This window comes from Rhinichthys klamathensis, unplaced genomic scaffold (genome assembly GCF_029890125.1).
Source record: "Rhinichthys klamathensis goyatoka isolate OS25496 unplaced genomic scaffold, OSU_Roscu_1.1 h1tg000419l_1, whole genome shotgun sequence".
Classification (NCBI taxonomy): domain Eukaryota; kingdom Metazoa; phylum Chordata; class Actinopteri; order Cypriniformes; family Leuciscidae; genus Rhinichthys; species Rhinichthys klamathensis.
Window position 1 is genome coordinate 176,023 of NW_026606917.1, and position 16,017 is coordinate 192,039.

Sequence of the window (16,017 nt, forward strand, 5' to 3'; positions counted from 1 at the left end):
CGAAGGGGAATGGGCACCGTATAGTGAGGTGTTAACCACTTCCCCCTGGAAATTAAGAGAGCCAGCCTCTCGACACTGGTCTCTGGTATTACTCAAGCAACCAGTTCGGTGCCCTGAAGTGGCGCACCGGCAGGGAACAGCTGACCTTATTGCTCTGAGACCCTCCTCGGAGGGGGTGAGAATCCCAGCGCTGCTACGTTTCCAGATGGACCCTGAGATAAGGGCTCGTCTGAGACTAGAACTCGCTGGAGACCATTGCGCCCGAAGGGCACCGGAGGGAGATGGGTACCATATAATGAGGTGTTATTCATTCCCCCCCAGTAATTTCACCATTTATTTCCTCCGAATTAAATGCAGCCAAAGATCAACCAGACAAGTAAACACGGATGAAAGGCTGAATAGTATATTAATACAGACATCTAACTGCTCAGAGATCAGATAAGTCCATATTTAATTTTCTCAAATTAAATCCAGCCAAATATCAACCAGACAAGTAGAAACGGTCTAGGTGAAAGGCTGAATATAGTGTATTAATACAGACATCAACTCAGATGTGTATTTAACATTTAATTTCATCACAATTAAATGCAGTCAGAAATCAATCAGATAGAGAACTTGGTCTGGATGAAAGGTTGAATATATTATTTTCATACATCTACTTTCAAAGCCAGACAAATATTTCATTTAATTTCTCAAAATGAAATTTATATTATAATCTCATACACAAAAAGAACCATAAATAATAGTCTGCAAACACATAATTAGTTTGCACACAATCATTGGATAAAGAGAGAAAGGGAAATTCCCATCTACTCAGTTCCCTGCGCATATATATATATATTAGGGGTGTAACGGTACATGTATTCGTATTGAACCGTTTCGGTACGAGGCTTCCGGTTCGGTACGGATACAAACCGAACGATTCCTAGGACCATTTTTCCTGCCGACAAAATCCGCGCTGGCGTGACCACCACAACGTTGCGCAACATCAAATGGCAAACGTAATGAAAGCGGAACGAAACTGCGCTACTCATTATATTGTGCTTCACGGACCGTTTATCAGTTCGGACCAGCAGCATCTGTGCAGCGCGAGCCGATCTTGATCAAGCGACACTGTTACTATGCGCTAAGAGATCCAGTGAAGAAAATATTTGAATTCGCCTCTGAAGTAATAAAATCGCAGCGAGATCTAGTGAAGCATTCAAATTTCTCCGTTATCAACCGTAGATCTCTATTAGAGCAAACAGCGCTGACGTGGAAAGCAGGAGAAACATTGTGCCGTGAATGATCTAGTTATAGGCTTTAAAGGAGCTGTATGTAAGAAATGTATTTCAATTAATCATAAAATGGCCCTGATGTGTCTCTAGGCATTAAGAAATCATGTTCATTTCAAATACTTATATCACTGACAACAGTAGTACGGCCACGATATTGTCATTTAAAAAGTGAAGTTGCAGCCCTCAACTGATGTTGATGTTGTCATGTTGTGTTTTGGCCTGAAGCCCCACCCTCCACCTATCTACCAATCACGAAGTCAGTAGTGTTTCGGCATCCGGGTTGCCAGCTCTGCTCTAGTTGAAAGCTCCTTGTAGCAGCCTATGTTCCTGCTGGATCCTGCAGCCTATCTGGCAACCTCGAGTCAGGGGGGAGGGGGAGGGGATACACAGCTCTACAGTAATTTGAAAGTGATTGCAGTACCAATTTTGGCCACAATCTTACATACAGCTCCTTTAAGTCCACAGATCAGCAACATTCACCATGGATTTAATGTAGTAACACTAACTGTAACCTCTAACTGTTTGGCTGGAATAGTGAAATGCTTTCAAGTACTTCACACATCTTTTTCCAGCACTTAAAAACTCAAATATTATCTAAATATTATACCTATAAATATAGGCCTATATTTAAATGTTATTTTTAATGTGATGACCAAAACATTATTTGTTCATCCTTCAAAGATTACCCCCATTTATAAACCTGAACGTTTCAAGATGTAGGAAAACTCAAACTTTTAATAAATAGGAAATTTCTCTGGCATTTCTTTCTTTTTGCTGTATCGAAAATGTACCGAACCGTGACACAACTGTATTGTATCGAACCGAACCGTGAATTTTGTGAACCGTTACACCCCAAATATATATATATATATGTTTGGTCTGGGTGCGCTTTATAGCTTCCTGCCATGACGTCACCCGCCTATACGCCATTGGACTGATTTCACAAGTGCTTCACGACGCAATCACGCAGAGCGTTCCGACAGCGTCATCTTAACGCAACATGAGTTACACATACATTGGTAAAATGGTGAGTGACAGAATGAAACTGGGAGCCGGAAATGGAACTATGGAAAATATCCATTTAACTATGAAAAGAACCATCAGCTTATTATTTTCAGATCGCCTCATTAAATGTATACTTGCATGGCCTTTGCAGTAAAAGCATTTCGTGAAGTTCCTGAAGAAGGATTTTGATGGTTCCATGAGTCTCAATCGATTTCTTCTGCATTGAAAGAAGAAATGGTGATGAACTTGCATGGTTTCTTTGACTCAGTTTACATGGCTGCAGTGCAGATTGACCTGGGCCGGAGAGGCCACGCAGAGCAACCAGTAGAAGGGAAGAAGTCGGAAGAGTTGATGGGGAAGAAGTCGGAAGAGTTGATGGCTGTCAATTCAGTAATTGTAAAGTTGCAGTTTTCTTCTGAGTTGGAATGAAGAAATTACAGTCTGACTCTGTTGGGAGAGTGAAGGCATAGCAGGCTGTGGTCAAGGCCTGCCAGCGCCCATGGGCCCCGATGGGGGTCCCCACTGACATCAACCCGAAGAAGCAGCAGTAGAAGCCAGAAGAAGAGCGTGGGTCACTGTGAATTTGTCTCTAATAAAGCCTGAGAAAAGTCCCACCTCTCCGGGTTTGCTTGACCAATGAGAAAGGTGGAATTTCCAAGTGGGAAAATTCCTCTTTTGGTGATTTATAGATATTTGTTTCAAGCAATTTGTTTCAAGCATGCTCATTTGCATGTGCAGCTGGATTGGTTGCTGATGAAGAAACTATGAAAGATTCTTGTAATACTAATATGTTGTGCAGCTATCAACATATCATACACACGATCATTTCGATCTTCAAAGTACCAGTTTATTGAGACCAAACATGGTATAGGTAAGGTTACATTGACCATTGGTTCTATCGTAAAATACACATTATCAAAATAAATAAAGACACTACACAAGACAGTAAATCATTCACTCAATGTCCTGGGATACTTGTTCATTTATAGATCAGTTTGTCTATAAATGAATGCAGAAAAGTCTGTTTTAAGGTTTGGTTTTGTCTTTCCTATGCCCTCTGTCTTATCACATGACCACATTTTTCAGAGCAATAAAACCATCTTATCTGATGGTCGCCCTGGCGACTGAGGCCTTTTCTGCTCTCTTGCCTCTTTTGGGGGGATATTTAATTCCTAAGAGAGGGCTTTAAAGCTTATTTGTTAAATGTAACAAATAATTATGTATCTGATTGTCTCAGTCGTTACATATATGATAAAAATATTTTTTTCCGGTTGACAGTGAACTGTGAGGAGATGTGTGTGTAAATGGAGCTGCTCTGGTGTTCTGAGAATCACTTTAAATAGAACAGATTTTATGCCTCTGTCCTGGTCTCAGGATTGGCTCAGATTAGCTCAGTACTGCATGAGGTGTGTTCGTGTGTGTGTGAATCGGAGAAGGTCACTGGCATGTTTTAAACACACACACCCACACACACACACACACACACACACACACACACACACACACACACACACACACACACACACACACACACACACACACACACACACTCACAGCTAACTGTTGAAATTCAAGGTTATGGGAACTAGAATAAAGAGCAAACTTTAAACCAGGTTCTTAACACTTATTGTGGAAGTCTTTCAGATTCTGTTTCTGCAGAATGGTTATCAAATGCTGTGTAATGTTGCTGAAAAAAGAGTTATTCTCTATTTCAGTTAGCACTGTTTCTGAACTCCCATTTCTAGAACACGCCCAACGCAGTTGACCAATCACAACACACATGGATCTAGCCGACCAATCAGAGAACACTGCACGTTTCAGAAAGAGGGGCTACACAGATACCAAAACTAAACAGTGTTATTGACAGACTGGGCTGGGTTTCTCAAAAGCATCGGAAGCCTAAAGGCTGGAATACATTACCCGACTTAGAATCTGAACAGATTGTTATTGTATTTGTAATGTGTTTTATTGCAATACTGGTAGATAGAGGATAGCTTCGGTTTCAGTAGCGTCACGTGACTCACGTCATACATACACTACGATATGTGTTAAAATCCTGGCCAAATTTGCCCAATGGCCTCTGTCCATCATGGCCTCCTAATCATCCCCATATACTGATTGGCTTGTCTCTTGTCCACCAGTAAGCTGGTGTGTGGTTCAGTAGGACATTTGCCCTGGATTTTTTATTAAATTAAACAACAGACACTAATTATCGTGCTTTACCGGTGGAGACAACAGAAAAATCATCTGTGAAGCCAGAAAACAAAAAGCATAGGCAAAAACAAAAATAGAGCATAAACACCAGTAATTTTGTTGGCCAGGTAGGGGAATTAATTATTGTGTAGACTGCTCTCTAAACCTCAGAGATGATCATGCTGATCCATGTCAATATATGGCAGTGCAGGGATGGGCAAAACTCGGTCCTGGAGGGCCACTATCTTGCAGAGTTCAGCTCCAACCCTAATCAAACAAACCTGAACAAGCTAATCAATGTCTTCAGGATCACTAGAAGGCTACAGACAGGTGAGTTTGGAGCTAAACTCTGCAGGACAGTGTCCCCCCAGGACCGAGTTTCCCATCCCTGGTCTAACACTTAAAAAATACACAAAGAGCAATGATGCTAACGCTAGCTAAAGAACTACGTGTTAACACTGAAAAGACATAGTGTAAACTATATCAGATTGAAACATAATGGGGAATTTTAATCATAAAAATGTTACCCATACTTCTCATAGGTAATTGCACTTGCATTTAAAGAAAGTTTGTACTGAGCTCTTTGTCAAAATATTTCCTTCATGATGTTCTAAGTAAAAAAAAAAGTAATGATTCTTTTAACATCCTGGACGCTAACAATTCATATGCTACTATTATATCATATCACCTACAGCCACGTGAGACACAACCTGGTATTATGAAGAATGTTGTGTAATCATGTAGCAGAAGTCAAGCTGTCCTGCTTTCTAATTGGCTGTCTCACAAGCCCAGTCTCCAATGACATTATGACACCGTGATAGAAAATACTTGGTGGTCATGAATCCATCATTACCAGATCATATTCTTAGATTAAACTTCCATTACACATGATTGCTCTTGGCATTGGTTGTGGGTATAGAGTCCAGTTAGAGCAGCAAAATGATTTCCTTTGGAAGATGTTATGTTGTGGCTTATTCTGACAAGGCTTATCTCATGGGGCCAGTCCTGGCATGAAAATGAGTTCTGCTGATGGGATTTGTGTTAAAGATAACATTAATTTACTGTATTTGGCTGAAGACTGGTGAGGGAATGATTAGGGATAAACCTTTGCTATTTCAAGGTGAGCAAAAGTGTCAGTTTGCTGTCGGCAAGATTGTCAAGGATAGAAATAATTAGGACGACCAAGACCATGACTAATGAACTAAGTACGAGAATGGTTTCACAAGCAGTTTATTTAATTACCTACAAGATGTTCTTGTTTTGTCGTTTTGAAGCTCATTAAGAAACACATTCTTCAGAATATATTTTTAAAAAAATTGAGGAGTGACTTTGGTTTTCTACAGCAAAGCTGGTAAAAATGATAATGTCTGAAGAAGAGTGAGGATTCGGTAAAAGAAAATAAATTGTGCAAAATCTTGTAATATTCACATACATGTAGTACCTACAGTCCAACTTGAGTGCGTTGATCTCTCTCGGCCATCGTAGAAAATACTATTTCAGTCTTTCTACTTCAAAATTTCAAGTTTAATTTAATGTGTTACTTGCCATATCATTGTAATTATATGTATTGTAAGTAAATCTCTACCTACACCAGTTTGTTTTATTTCAGTATACTCAGACACTGCAGATAAATGATGCCTTTAGTGAGGGCAGTTAAATCCTTATGGGTTATTCACACATCACCAGGTGGCTGTAAATGTGATTTTAGTGGGCGCTCCTACTGCTGGATAAACATTTCTATTGGCACCACTGGCCACAGCTTTTGAATGTATGATCACAAATTGAATATATTAACAGTACAATAAGATATTTTTAACAATCCCTTTTCTTGCAGCTTACAATGAAAATTCTAGACTCCACAGCTCTTGAATATCGTTGCTGTCACGATGCTGCGTGAGGCAAGTTCAAAAGAGTTCACGAAGGCAAGCAAATCCAAATAATAGCAGTTTATTCCAGAAGAAGACGGGAACACGCACATATACGCGAGTGATACAAACAATACCGGACAACAGACAGAGCACAAGCAGGAACTAAATACACAGAGATAATTAACAAATGACTAACAGCTGTGATGAAGGTGATTGGTGTCCATGGTGACTGATCAGTGGCGGGAAAACCAGACAGGAAAACACATGTGAGGAGTGAAACTGTGACATAACGCCCCCTCTCGGTAGGTGCGACCTCGCGCCGTAACAGAAGAATAGAGGGAGGGATGGAGGGGGTCTAGAAAGTGGGCTAGGCGATGCAGCAGAAAAGGAGCCAGGAGATGGCGAAGGGATGGTGAAGGGATGGCCAAGGGTAGGCAACGTAGGCAGAGGAAGCTGGAGGAGGTTCGGGCGGAGGACGGATGACAGGGAGGAGACAGAACTGAAGGGTCCAGGGTGGTGCAGATCGTGGTGAGAGCCAGTGAAGGGCCTTGGGCAGGGGCGTGATGGAAGGTGCCCAGGCCACAGCCAGAGTGGTGCCCCACGGCGGCGTTGATGGAGGGAGGAGCCATGGAGGAATAGAGATGAGGGCCGCAATGGGGGTGACCGGAGGCGACGACGGCGAGGATGGAGTCCACCGCGCAGCCGATGAGCCGAGGAAGTGGAAAGATGGTGAAGATCCTGGTGACCACGACGGAGCCGCGGCGACGACCTCCCGAGAGTGAGGTGGGGATCCGGAGGTCTGAGGGCGAGTTGGAACGACCGAGGGCGGAGGTGTAGCCTGAGGTAGGGCGGAGCAAGCCGTAGTAGAAGGGGTGGAGAACCAGAGAGCAGCGGACGGTTCGCAAGTCCGTGGTGGAGGTGAAGCGATGTCTGACCTCGGTGGAGCCGACATGCCGAGGGAGTCCGGCGAGACCGAATGGCCGATGGTCCACGCCGAGATCGAGGGTGGAAGGAGCGCAGGTTCGGGAGCCAGGGCGACAGGTCGAGGCAGAGTGTAGCGCACCGAGGCTGCAGGCGGAGCTACAGACTCCTCTTGTTCAGGAGAAGATGGCTCCCGACAGGTCCGAGGTGGTACCCCGCTACAGAGAGGCAGAGGTGGTACCGAAGGACTGAAGGGTGACAGAGAGGACTGGGTGGTACAGATGGTTGGAGACTGGGGAAGAGACTGGAGTCCAATGCAGAAACCTAAAAAAAATAAAGTGTTCGGGATACCTTGGAGAGGAGGTGGGAGAGGGAGGTTGGGCGGGGCTAATGAGACAGGCAGATGATTGACAGGATCGGGATTGACAAGTTCAGGCAACAGAACAGGGGCTAGACAAAACTCCTCTCCAAAATCAAAATCAAAAAGTGTACCAGCCAGAGACACACTCTCAGTAGCGGAGGAGTGGGCGGGGCTCACTTCCAAACCCTCGAAGTCCACCAGTACTCCCTCAGCAATGGATGGCTCGGCCGGCTCACACACCTGGTCAGGCGCATGTTGCTCGGGCTCCATGGCGATGTGACCCTCGGTCGCTCTTATCGCCGCGGTCTCCGTCGCGCTACCTGCGGTGGGCTCATGTCGACAGTCCTCGCCGTCGGGGTGGTTCTGGCTGGGCACTGGATGGGGAGTGGGGCTGGCGGCATCCTCGACGGTGAACGCAGATCTGCAGGACGCCAGCACCCACTCCACATATGACGCGAAGCTCTGTCGAGGAACCTCCCCGGACAACTGTGCGCGTGTGGCAGCGTTGAGTCCGACTCGCAGGAATGTGCACAGGCAGTCGTCCGGGAAGGTGGTCTGATGGGCGAGATCCAAAAACACTTCCAAGTGTTCCTCGAGGGAGCGTTCTCCCTGCTCAAGGCACATGAGTCTTACTGCTGGGAAGTCCATGGTGATAAGCAGGGGTGAAAACGGAACAAAAACACTGAACACGAAAACGGGGAAAACAAAGGAAAATGTACAAACGCGTTCTTAGTTTGGTCCGGTATTCTGTCACGATGCTGCGTGAGGCAAGTTCAAAAGAGTTCACGAAGGCAAGCAAATCCAAATAATAGCAGTTTATTCCAGAAGAAGACGGGAACACGCACAAATACAAGTGATACAAACAATACCGGACAACAGACAGAGCACAAGCAGGAACTAAATACACAGAGATAATTAACAAATGACCAACAGCTGTGATGAAGGTGATTGGTGTCCATGGTGACTGATCAGTGGCGGGAAAACCAGACAGGAAAACACATGTGAGGAGTGAAACTGTGACAGTTGCATAAATCAAACTCACGTAGAATGCTAATAATCGCACTTTTTCATGCATCATTTTTTTAAACCTATACTACAGTATGTAACTTTTTTAGATCATTTTTTAGATAATTGTGTCACATCATGCCTTTTTATATTATACATAAAGGCCAAAAGTTACATAGCTTTAACATTTCCCTGAGCTGAATCAAATCTAATAGAACAGTGGTAACATTATCTTCCCTTCACTTGAATACAACATCTTACAAGAATGTTTTCACTAATAATACCTCAGCAACGGATGCTACTGAGCCCCTATAGGGACACGGCAATGAAAGGGAGGAAAAAATGTCATTGCTTCTGCGTTCTCATGCAAAAATGTTTGCGTTCCCCCCAGACACTTTGCATTCGCTTGCAAAACCATTGCGTTCCCTTGCAAAAACGTTTGCGTTCAGCCAGGGAACTTTGTGTTTGCTTGCCAAGAACCCAAAGTTTTGCAAGCTCTGGTTGCTATCAGTCATACTCCCAGAAACTGCCAACTTTCATTGATAGTGAATAGTTTCTGGCTGTGTAAAGTCTTATACGCACATAATATTACAGATGAAAAGGACGAGAGAGTGAGAATGACTAAATATGGGATTAATGGGAAGAGGAAAAGAAGTAAACTGTCTGATTCCTTCACGGGAACAATGCCAGAGCACATACAAATGTTGTTTAGCATGCAGTGAGTTTAGTCCATTAAAGCAGAGCTGTGATGAGGATACCTGAGGCTGACAGCCAGAGGAGATTGGCCTCCAGATTTGTTTAGTTTCCTCATTACTGTGAAGGTTACCGACCCCATCAGCGGCACAAAACAATTTCGAAAAGCACACAGATTACCAAAAGTCAGCAAACTCGGCCAGCCTGCCATAATTAGGCTAAATAGCTCAATCTTTTTCACATCAGCATGCAGTTGTTAGTTAATCTCGGATGAATGAATGAATTCCAGTAAAAATGAGAAGGATGATTCCGAATTGTGAGTTGGTTTTTCTCACCCTGTATATGTGAACAGATGTTGTGGTGACGGTTTGAAACCTCATAATGAATGCAAAGCCACATCTGACGTCTCATATCAGTCAGTTGTCACCAGGCTGAGATGGATCATTGACTTCTTAAGCGTGTAAGCTGTTCTGCCGCAATTGTGGGATTGGAGGATGTCTGTAGAGAAAAAGAGAGATGGAGAGACAATCTTTACCTATTTGTAAGAAAGATTATGTTTGCGTTGAAGGACGACGTAACCAGACAGAGGGATGAACGGAAGATCAACACAGATTGAAAGGATGTAAAATAAAAAGATTATGAATAGAGAGCTAATTAACTAAGAGAAAGCTCAGAAATTAACCGGGGCCCAGAACATAATACTGTACATGTTCCAGATAAAAAAAACTTGCCCCTTTTCTAACCATAAAAACAATAGTTTACATTAAATACTTGAATACTATGAATCGTAACAAATGAGTACATTTTCAGTCTGGAAAATGATGGCTGTAAACAAATAGCTGTAAATAATGCAGTTACTTATACTGATCTGAACTAAAATGAACTAAATTGACTTATGTTACTGTAAATCTTAATCTAATTCAACCTAACTGATTGGAATTGAACTGATGAATTCAATTCAGTGAAACAAACTGAACTGACTTGACCTAATTAGGAATAAACTGATTTGAAGTTTAGCTTAATTGAACAAATTATCACTGAATAGAAATGGAGTGAACTAAATTATTCTGAGGCCAGCTCAATAGAAATGAACTGAACTACAGTCAAATAAATTATACTGAACTGACATAAAATGAACTAAAATGACTTGTGATTTAATCTGACATGCACTATGTATACTAAATAGAAATTGAATTGAACTGAAGTGAACCAAACTCAAATCAAATAAATTATAATGACCTAAAATAAACTATTTAACTGATTTGACCTGAATAGAAATGACTTGATCTGAATTCAGTTCAGCTAAATTATATCATGTCAGCTGAACTGACCTGGGGTGCGTTTCCCAAAGCCAACCATGGTCGCACGTTCCATCGCTACCAATAGAGTTCAATAGAAATTGCGATCATAGTTGGCCAACGATGCTTTTGGGAAACGCACCCCTGAACGGAAATGCACTGAACTAATTTAACTACAGTAAACTAAATTATACCGAACTGAACTAAAACTGAATTGAATTGAACTAAATTGAAATGAGCTGGAGACTGGCAAGAAAACATTAGGCAGAAAGCAGTGGATTTACTTGGAAACACGAGCAGAATCTCATGTTTAAGTCAAGTAAAAGGCAGCACAACAAGGTCAGTGTGACATCACCTATTTCTATCCTAACAGACTCACTGTGCTTCAGACTGAGCCGGCTAACTCATTGTGATCTCTCGTTGTATCGGAGGTTGTAAGAGCAAAACGATCTCTAAGACAGGAGGAGCCGGTGGAATATTAAAGAGATGTCACCCGTCAATGCCTTTAAGTGTAATCCCTGATTCAGCTCCAGTGGGTAAAATCAGAGATTCACTGCCAGGACATGAAGAACATATGCCAACAGGAGAATAAAGGGACCAGGAGCGAGACCGAGAGAAATGGACAGTAAAGGAAGAGGAGAGAGAGATTTAGAATAAATGAAAGAGACTTAGAGGACAGTTGGAAAAAGTTGGCAAAAAAGTCAAAGTAAAACGATTTTTGAGGTCGGAAAGGGGATGGAGAAACATACAAAGGAGGAATTCTGTGGCCAACTGAGACATTTTGAGGGAAGATTGAAATGAGACTCGGATGATGTTACTTCAATAATCTATACATATTAATCACACTTATTAAGAATTTATAGTAGAGGTTCAGAACATGAGCCCTAGAGGAAATACGAAGTAAAAAGGCATGAAAAAATAAGTCAGCAGAACTGGATACACTCAGTAGAGCTCATGTATTGACTTCATAAACAGTCCCACGGTAACCTGATACAATCATTTACTTGAAAGAAATAGTTCACCCTTATATCATTCTAAACCTGTCAAGCTCCAAAAATGACAACAAATGACCATGAATTTAGTCCATATAAAGGTCCGGTGTTATGGTATTGTATTTTGGTGCCTGTATGTTTTACTATTTAAAGTCCCCCTGTAGACAATAATTTTATCCCTTAAAACTCATCTTTGATCACCAAAATTACATATTTAAACGTTTTGTTGCTGTGAAATTGTTTTTCCTCATGCCTTAAAATAGTTTGAATGCAACTCTACACCCTTGCTTCATTTAGTATACGCGGATGCATGAATATGCCAATAAGCCCTGCCTCCACTCACTCACACAGGCTCGTCTACAAGTCGATGTATCAGAATGGTGATGCGTTTTATGAATCGCTCTCTTCGACGTCGGACACATAACAGTAATTAATATGATTAGCCTTTGTCTTGACTACGTTATCAAACAGCTAATGATGTGTTGCTAATGTCACACAAACCATGTTCCCGTTCTCCATCTCAGAGTCAGGCATCTTCCTTCTAACAACCAGCATCCTTAGAAACGCTATGAACAATTCAGAACGTCAGTGGAGAAACGCACATAGTTCATCATAACATCGTAATATACATCATATACATAATTCACCCGCTATATTGCTAAATGTAGCCGATTTTCCATATCAACAGAAAAATATACGGGGATAACCTGTCTTCTCTTGAGACTCCTCTGCTTCAGAGCGGTCATAGTTAATGATATGCCTAAGCCCGCCCCCCTCGAGGCGTGATTGGTTACAAGGTAGTGTGTGACGTCAGAAACCCCAGCGATTTCAAACCGTGTTTTTGAGACTGTCTTTGGTTCACTGCAGTTTTAAAGAAAAAATACTCAGCAATGGTGTGACTTATGAATTTGCACATGGTTTGTCTTAAAGCATATTAAAAACATAAAATTATAAACAACATTAAAAACTTGATTTTCACCACAAGGGGACTTTAAACTCAATATTTACAACAATAATAGTATGCTCATAATTTGTATAAATTAATTTATATGTGCATATACACTTTTTGAAAAACATCTCTCATGCTCAACTGAGACTGCATTTATTTGATCAAAATACAGTACAGTAATATTGTGAAATATTATTACAGTTTAAAATAACTTTAAACTGTAATTTATTCCTGTGATCAAAGCTGAATTTTCAGCATCATTACTCCAGTCTTCAGTGTCACATGATCCTTCAGAAATCAGTCTTTAATGCTGATTTGCTGCTCAAGAAACATTTCTGATCAATGTTGAAAATACTCAATATTTTTCAGTATTCTTTGATGCATAGAAAGTTCAACTTCGGAACAGTGTAGTGTAGTGTAGTGTATACATACGTATAGCTAAGGAGGACATGACTATTCTTCCAATCATGCTTCGGTGAGAAGCATTCAGACTCATCTCACAAAATGGCCGCCCAGTTTGGGCTGGCCCTCTCCTCACAGGTTCAATCCCCTGTGTATTATTAATGACTGCATGTTTCAGGCTGGACAGAATCGGGTCTCATGGGTTCAAGGGTGGCTGTTTAATGCCCAGAGGCTGGCTTGGGAGAGATAGAGGTGATGGATGGCTAGGAAAGAGGGAGCGAGAGGGAGGAGGAGGTGTTGATGGTGAAGCGGTTCAGATCCTCTCTGCTTTCTGTCTCATCCTCATTCTCATTTCCCAGCACTTTCCATTAATATGGTACACTTTGGTTACTATTTTTTTGTAAACATTAAAGGCAAAAATCTGTGAGAACTATTAGATATGCTATATAAACTACATATAGTTCAAGTTAAGTATTTACGTGTCTGTGTAAATCAAGTGATTTTCTTTTCCGTATTTTTGCCTTGTTTTCCAGTACAAATATCGAAACATTCTTAAATCAAGATATATTTGTTTTATATGCAAAATTACATAATATGAGATGGACTAAAAAACTAAATAAAGTGAGTTTAAGCTTAAAACAAGAAAAAAATATCTGCCAATGGGGTCAGAAAAATCCACTTATTCAATTTAAATCAATTTATTGTATAACTGTATTATAATTTTTTTATTTTTTCTAATTTCGATGTTTGTTTAAAGGGACAGTTCACCGATATATGAGTCATATGTCATCATTTACTCACCTTCGTGTCATTTCAAACCTTTCTTTCTTCGGTTCATTCTTCTATTTTGAAGATCGTTCTGAATCAAACAACATTGGAGCCCATTGACTTCCACTGTATGAACAAAAGAAAACAACAAACAAGACTTTTAATTTTTTTGAGTGAACTATCCCTTTGTACCCTGTTCAAGGAAAAGTACCTACCAGCAGAAATATGAATCCTTTTACACAGAGAAATAATATAGGATTAGATGACTTCTCTTGTATATTATATTCTGTCATTTAAATCCTTGCTTTTCTTGCCTATGCTTTTCTTTAATTTGCTTCGTCTCTGTGTTTGACTTTCTTTTTTCTCATACTGAATCAGCCTTTTCCACAGGTGCGCGCCTGTATGTTGAGCCATCTTTCACTTACTCTGAAAATGAAATGTTCATGTCTGAATCAGTCATTTTTTTCACTCTCTTTTCCCCCTGTTTTGTTCTGTCTGCTACTAAAGTCAATACCTGTCTCTTTCTGTATGTTTCCTGAGTGAAAATGGGCTTTTGTCATTAGGTGTTGATTAATGTGTGACCTGCAGCTCTTGACAACAAATACTTTCTTCGCTACAAGAGTTGCCATCATTCTGACTGACCTAGTCCTTTTATTTGAAATACACACTGCGTCTTCTTGAAGGAATGATAGTACAGGTGCGTTTACAAGTGCGAAATTTCGGTTCATTGTCTGTTGTCAGTATGTAGTGAAGTATGAAGCACAGCTCACACAGAAGTCACTTTCAAACCAATCATCTTTCTGTTAGTCAGCGTGGCGAATTCTTGTGAAATTTGCATGGGAAACTTTTTCACCCTCAAGCAAAAGTCGATCGCGAAAATTTCACAGAGCAACAGTTAATGTGGAAAACACCTTAATAATTCAGTGCTTTCAGATTAATATGTTCAGTTTGTCAACTATTAAATAATGGGTAACACTTTAGTTTAGGGTTCAATTCTCACTGTTAACTAGTTTTTTATTAGCATGCATATTACCAGCAGGATATTGGCTGTTTATTAGTACTTATAAAGCACATATTAATGCCTTATTCTGCGTGACCATATTGTACATCCCTTAATCACCCAATAACTACACTTAACAACTACTTTACTAACTAATAATAATAAGCAGTAGTTAGGAGTTTAGTGGCAAAACTCATAGTTAATAGTGAGAATTGGACCCTTAACTAAAGTGTGACCAAATAATGGCAGTCGCAGTCCTCTCCTGTAAATGGTTATAAAGCCTACATATTTCATAAGCAAATTTAGCTGAAAAACCTGTTCCACAAAATCTACTGATTGATAGTTCATTTTGTAAAAACGTCTCCCTTCAGGTCGTGGTTCCCGTGTGTTTTAGCTGTGAAATCTTTACTGGTTTTTATAAAGTAAACAAGAATACCCTTTATATTGTTATTAATATTTCAAGATGAACACTTACTGGACTGAAGCAAGTTAGGTTAATTTGATTATCCATACATCATTTTTTTTGTTGAAAAATCATGTTAAAATGTGAGTCTCAAATATCATCCAACAGGCTTTAGAGGAATGTTTATTTTAACATATTTTAACCATCGTTAGCATTAGAATCATAGCATTGCAAAGTTGTTTTTCCCTCCACAGTTGATCATAAAAACTAAGCATTTAAATATCATCTTACTTGTATATATTATTGGGAGATAGAGAGTGGCAACTGAGATTAAAACTTAACATTGTAAAAATGTTCCCATTTCAGGCTTTACAGAGATATTTCCATCATTTGCTTGTTAACTTCGACAGCTCTTAGAAATAAGACATTGTGAGTTATTGATGTTTTCTTGGCAAAAGTTCCAAGGCATTTCCCACAATGTGTTTTAAACTTTTACTATTGTGTAGTAGTCACGATTAAACAAATCAGGATAACAAACAGTAAATTGAGAGGCCATGTGAGTGTTTACTCTCACAGTTTACACAAGCTACCACTGCGTTTCATCATGTTCTCACACAGGCGTAATGTATCCTAGTAAAAGTTTTTATTACAGCTCCCGCTGTGCAAGAATCTGCAGCAGAGAGCCATAAAAAGTGTGTTTTGATGAATCGTTCTGCTCATTGCGGCAGTCAGAACAAAGTGTGCGTGTAATTAGAAGAGCGTTGTTTACACAGAAGCATGCAGCGCTAGTTATTTTAATTAGCGCTTTCAAAGAAAAACGTACCCTGTAAGTACACCCTGAAGTTATGAAAGCAAAACATTTTTCCACATTCTTCCTGCCTA

At 40.6% G+C, this 16,017-nt stretch overlaps 1 protein-coding gene across 1 annotated transcript in view; it reads left to right on the forward strand.

Annotated features, from left to right (window-relative positions):
* samd10b (sterile alpha motif domain containing 10b) overlaps positions 1 to 16,017 on the forward strand; it is an 86,948-nt gene that overhangs the window by 40,415 nt on the left and 30,516 nt on the right. The gene's annotated exons all lie outside the window — the stretch shown is intronic.